The following is a 6,000-nucleotide window of genomic DNA, read 5'->3' as shown; positions in this document are numbered from 1 at the left end:
GATGTTAGCTGACGGCTTGCTATAAATAGCTTTTATTATAGTTAGGAACGACCCTTGTATTCCTAATCTCTCTAAGACCTTTATCATAAAGGGATGTTGAATTTTGTCAAATGCTTTTTCAGCATCTAATGAAATGATCATATGGTTTTTTTCTTTCAGTTTATTTATATGATGGATTACATTGATAGATTTTCGTATGTTGAACCAGCCCTGCATCTCTGGGATGAAGCCTACTTGATCATAATGGATAATTTTTCTGATGTGTTCTTGGATTCGGTTTGCCAGTATTTTATTGAGTATTTTTGCGTCGATGTTCATGAGTGAGATTGGCCTGTAGTTCTCTTTGGAAGCAGAGATGGAAATCAGAGAAGCATCACCCTTCACGATAGCCACAAATAGCATAAAATATCTTGGGGTAACCCTAACCAAGGAAGTAAAGGATCTATTTGACAAGAACTTTAAGTCAATGAAGAAAGAAATTGAGGAGGATACCAGAAAATGGAAGGATCTCCCTTGCTCTTGGATAGGGAGGATCAACATAGTAAAAATGGCAATTCTACCAAGGGCAATTTATAGATTCAATGCAATCCCCATTAAAATCCCATCAAAATTCTTCACAGATCTTGAGAGGACAATAATCAACTTTATATGGAGAAACAAAAAACCCAGGATAGCCAAAACAATCTTATATAATAAAGGATCGTCTGGAGGCATTACCATCCCTGACCTCAAACTCTATTACAGAGCCTCAGTATTGAAAACAGTTTGGTATTGGCATAAAAACAGAGAAGTCGACCAATGGAACCGAGTAGAAGACCCTGATTTTAACCCACAAACTTATGAACACCTAATTTTTGATAAAGGAGCTAAAAGTATTCAATGGAAAAAAGAGAGCATCTTCAACAAATGGTGCTGGCAGAACTGGTTGTCAACGTGTAGAAGAATGAAAATAGATCCATATCTATCACCATGCACAAAACTCAAGTCCAAATGGATTAAAGACCTCAATATTAGTCTGAACACACTGAACCTGATAGAAGAAAAAGTTGGAAGTACTCTACAACATATGGGTACAGGAGATCACTTCCTACGTTTATCCCCAGCAGCACAGACATTAAGGGCAACATTGAATAAATGGAACCTCCTGAAACTGAGTAGCTTCTGTAAAGCAAAGGACACTGTCACTAAGACAAAAAGGCAACCCACTGACTGGGAGAAGATCTTCACCAACACTGCAACAGACAAAGGTCTGATCACCAAAATATATAAAGAACTCAAGAAACTAAACTTTAAAATGCTAATGAACCCAATAAAAAAAATGGGGCACTGATCTGAACAGAGAATTCTCAACAGAAGAAATTCAAATGGCCAAAAGACACCTAAGGTCATGCTCAACCTCCTTAGCGATAAGGGAAATGCAAATTAAAACAACTTTGAGATACCATCTTACACCTGTCAGAATGGCTAAAATCAAGAACACCAATGATAGCCTTTGCTGGAGAGGTTGTGGAGAAAGAGGCACACTCATTCATTGCTGGTGGGAATGCAAACTTGTGCAACCACTTTGGAAATCAGTGTGGCGATTTCTCAGGAAATTTGGGATCAACCTACCCCAAGATCCAGTAATACCACTATTGGGAATATACCCAAGAGATGCCACATCAAATGACAAAAGTATCTGTTCAACTATGTTCATAGCAGCATTGTTTGTAATAGCCAAAACCTGGAAACAACCTAGATGCCCTTCAATGGAGGAATGGATGAAGAAAGTGTGGAATATATACATATTAGAGTACTACTCAGCAGTAAAAAACAATGACTTCTCGAATTTTGCGTGCAAATGGATGGAAATAGAAAACACTATCCTGAGTGAGGTATCCCAGACTCAAAAAGAGGAACATGGGATGTACTCACTCATAATCGGTTTCTAACCATAAAATAAAAGACATTAAGCATATAATGTGTGATCCTATAGAAGCTAAATAAGAAAGTGAACCCAAAGAAAATCATATAGTCATCCGCATGGAGAGGGGGAAGTAGACAAGATTCCAGGGCAAAAACTGGGAACTTGCGGGTGAGGTGGCATGGGGCAAAGGGGAAATGGGATGAGAAATATGAGAAGGGGAGGATGGGAGGAGCTCGGAGGATTGGGATGGTTGGGATATAGGAAGGATGGATACGGGAGCAGCGAAGTATATATCCTATCTAAGGGAGCCATCTTAGGGTTGGCAAGAGACTTGACTCTTGAGGGGTTCGCAGGTGTCCAGGAATATGTCCCCAGCTGGTACCTTGGGCAACTAAGGAGAGGGAACCTGAAATGACCCTATCCTATACTGATGAATATCTTGCATATCACCTTAGAACCTTCATCTGGCTATGGATCGAGGTAGAGACAGAGTCTCAATCTGGAGCAACGGTCTGAGCTCTTAAGGTCCAAATGAGGAGCAGAAGGAGGGAGAACATGAGCAAAAAATCAGGACCACGAGGGATGCACCCACCCACTGTGACAGTGGAACTGATTTATTGGGAGCCCACCAAGGCCAGCTGGTCTGGGACTGAATAAGCATGGGTTGATTCCGGACTCTCTGAGCATGGCGGTCAATGAAGACTGATGAGAAGCCAAGGACAATGGCACTAGGTTTCGATCCTAATACATGAATTGGCTTTGTGGGAGCTTAGCCTGTTTGGACGCTCACCTTTCTGGACGTAGATAGAAGGACCTTGGTCTTCCCGCAGGGCAGGGAATTTGGACTGCTCTTCAGTATCGAGAGGGAGGGGGAATGGAGTGGGGGGAGGAGAAGAGGAGTGGGGATAGGGGGAGGGAAGTGGGGGGAGGGCAATATTTGGGAGGAGGGGAGGGAAATGGGAAATGGGGAGCAGGTGGAAATTTTAATTAAAAAAGAATAAAAATAAATAAATAAGTAAAAAAAAAAGCATACAGAATATCAAATAGATTGGACAAAATAAAAGTTCCCTTCTCAAAAAATAATCAAAGCACTAAAACTGTACACTGGTGGCAATCATCCTTAATTCCTGCACTCAGGAGAGAGAGGCAGGTGGTTCTCTGTGAGTTCAAGCCCAGCCTGGTCTACATGAGCTAGTTCCAAGACAGGCTCCAAAACTTCAGAGAAACTATGTTTTGCAAAACCAAAACCAACCAAACAACCAGAGAAACAAAAAAAGAAAAACAAAAACTAAACAAACAAAGATACTAAACATACAGGACACAGAAATAATATTAAAAACTTTAACAAAAAAGGATCAAGTAAAAATATAAAGGCAGACCTATGAGAATTACACCTGACTTCTCAATAGAGACTCTAAAAGCCAGAATGGCAATGAGAGAGATATTTTGAAGATTCTAAGAGACCAATGTTTCCAGCCCAGACTCCTGCACTCAGTAAAACTTTCCATTAACATAGATGACAAAAATAAGATATTCTATGATTAAAAATCAAATTTAAATAATATTGATATACAAAACCAGATATACAGCAGGTGCTAGATGGGAAACTCCAACCTATGTAGGTTAACTGCACCCATGAAAATACAGGAAAATCAAAAAAAAAAAAAAAAAAGAAAGAAAAGTACAGATTCACACCACCACCACCAAAAATAACACATATCACCAATACCACCATTAACAATGTAACAAAAACAATCAACATTTATTATTCATTCATATTGCTCAACATCAATGTGCTCAATTCCCCCAATAAAAAGACACAGAAGAACAAAATGAATATGAAAAAAGACTCTATCATTCTGCGGCATCCAAAAACCATATCTCAGTATCTAGGGGAGACATTACCTCAGGTTAAAGAGTTGGAACAACATATTTCAATCAAATGGACCTAAGGAGAGAGCTTGTATACACTTTTTAATATCTAACGAAATAGACTTCAAACGAAAACTAATAAAAAGAGATTGCTTGGTGGCCCTAAAATGTAAGCTTATTTCACTTTGTCTGAAGGTCAGAGAGTTTGAGGTTGCTCAAAGTTGTTAGCAACAACTGTAACTATATACACTAACCTAGGATGTATTTACCTTGTGTTTTGGACATTAAAATGGCCCATACAAGTTTATCCTCACCACCCTGACCAAAGGTCAGAGAATTCAAACATATTTCTGCTCCTTTTGAACTAGGAGGTTTGATCTAGGGAGTGGCTGCCTTTAGGATACTTGGCCTAGCATGGATTCATTGCCTAAACAACAGAATGCTTTTCCCATGAATTAATGGCTTGATGTCTGAAAGTGTTGAAGCATTAACTTTTCAAGTTATCCTTTGTATCAAGTTAAAGCAGTCTTTTGCCTTTTTTACCCTTTCTGTATTGGGGTATAAAAGTGTATGTAAAATTAAACACATGTGGACTCAGGACTCAGAACTCAAAATTTAGCATTCAATATTCACTAAGCTGCTCTCCTAGTACTATCCTATGCCTCTGTGTTTTTCCTTACCTCTGTTCTTCCTACTTAACTTCTCTAATCCTCACACCTCTACCCTGGAACATACGGACCTACTGAGGCTAGGATCACGGCAGTAGTCACCCAAAAAACGCGACCTGAGACATATGTCAACACAATGTGGTGTGGCTTATGACATAATGTGCCCAACGTGGGGCAACTTACAACATAAGACAACCAAACGTTGCATGGCTCGCGGGAACAGATATTGGATAACCAATTAGGGAGCTCAATAACTGGTGAAAAATAATTTTCCATCTCTCAGGTATTCTTAGTTTCCTGTAGTTCTTTTCTAGACAGGGGACCACTATGAAATTTCCCCATGCCTTGAGGGTGTATTTATTGGTTGTGTTGACTTTGCTAAGATTCTGTTTAAACTATATTCTTTTTCTTGAGGTTATAATTAAAACATGTGTTCCTTCCCTTTTCTCTCTCTAAACCCTGCCAGATAACATTGCTTTCTATCAAATTTATGGCCTCCTTTTTCATTAATGATTTACTACATGCATATATATGCAAATATTTTTATTTATATATATACTTTATATATTTTCAATATAACTTGTTTAGTCTGTAAAGTGTTGCTTGTATGTATTCAGGGCTGACAATTTGCTACTGGATAATCAATTGCTGTGCTCTTCCCTGAGGAGGACTCTTTCTCCTACTCTCAGCATCTTTTATTTTACTGTGATTCCCTGTGTAGAGTTGAGACTTTGTGCTTTTTTCCCCCATCCACTATGGCATGTCTATTTTTGTCCTTGTCTAGCTCATGTCTAGGCAGTCATATTGATGGGACTTTTTCAGTGTTATTTCTGATGTTACTAAGTGGCACAGTCTATGAACAAATAGGAAAATGGTATAATTATACTATAATCCCAGAAAAAAAAAGAAATAATTTCAAATGGTATTTAAAATCACTTGAAGGATTAAGTCAGCAGTTCCAGTGCTTGAATGCCAGAAGTATACACAGGTAAACCATAGTATGAAAATTTATAAAATTTAGAAGCAAAGATTCTATTCATGTCTTTGGGGAAAAAAAAAAAAAAAAAAAAAAAAAAAAAAAAAAAAAAAAAAAACAAGAGTACCTGGTACATGAATCTCAAAGCTATCTAAATTAATCACAGTAAAAAATGATATACAAATTTTTAGTACTTTTATCACTTATAATCGGCCGCTGATTCCACTAGTAATGCTTCCTCTTCCTCATCCTTTTCTGATCCTCTTTCATCTTATTCTTGGTGGTACTGGGCATTGAACCCAGGGCCAAATGTGTGCCAAGCAATTGCTGTGCTGCTAAGCTGTAACTCTTGGTAAAACTTATCCAAACGCTTGGTAAATCACCCCAGCTAGCCCTGCAGTCATATATAACTAGGCAGGCTTGAACTGATGGGAACACCTCGAGCATACTTCTTGCAATTTTCATGTATCATCTGCTTCCTGAATGAATCTGTCCATCTGGAGAGCTATACTGTATGCTGCCAGCAATTCTTAAAGTTGACTGTCTGATAAGGAAAGCTTATTTCTAGAATTGTTACA

This window comes from Chionomys nivalis, chromosome 6 (assembly GCF_950005125.1).
Source record: "Chionomys nivalis chromosome 6, mChiNiv1.1, whole genome shotgun sequence".
In the NCBI taxonomy this organism is placed as follows: Eukaryota; Metazoa; Chordata; class Mammalia; order Rodentia; family Cricetidae; genus Chionomys; species Chionomys nivalis.
The sequence above is the reverse complement of the archived record's forward strand: the minus strand, read 5'-3'. Positions refer to the sequence as shown.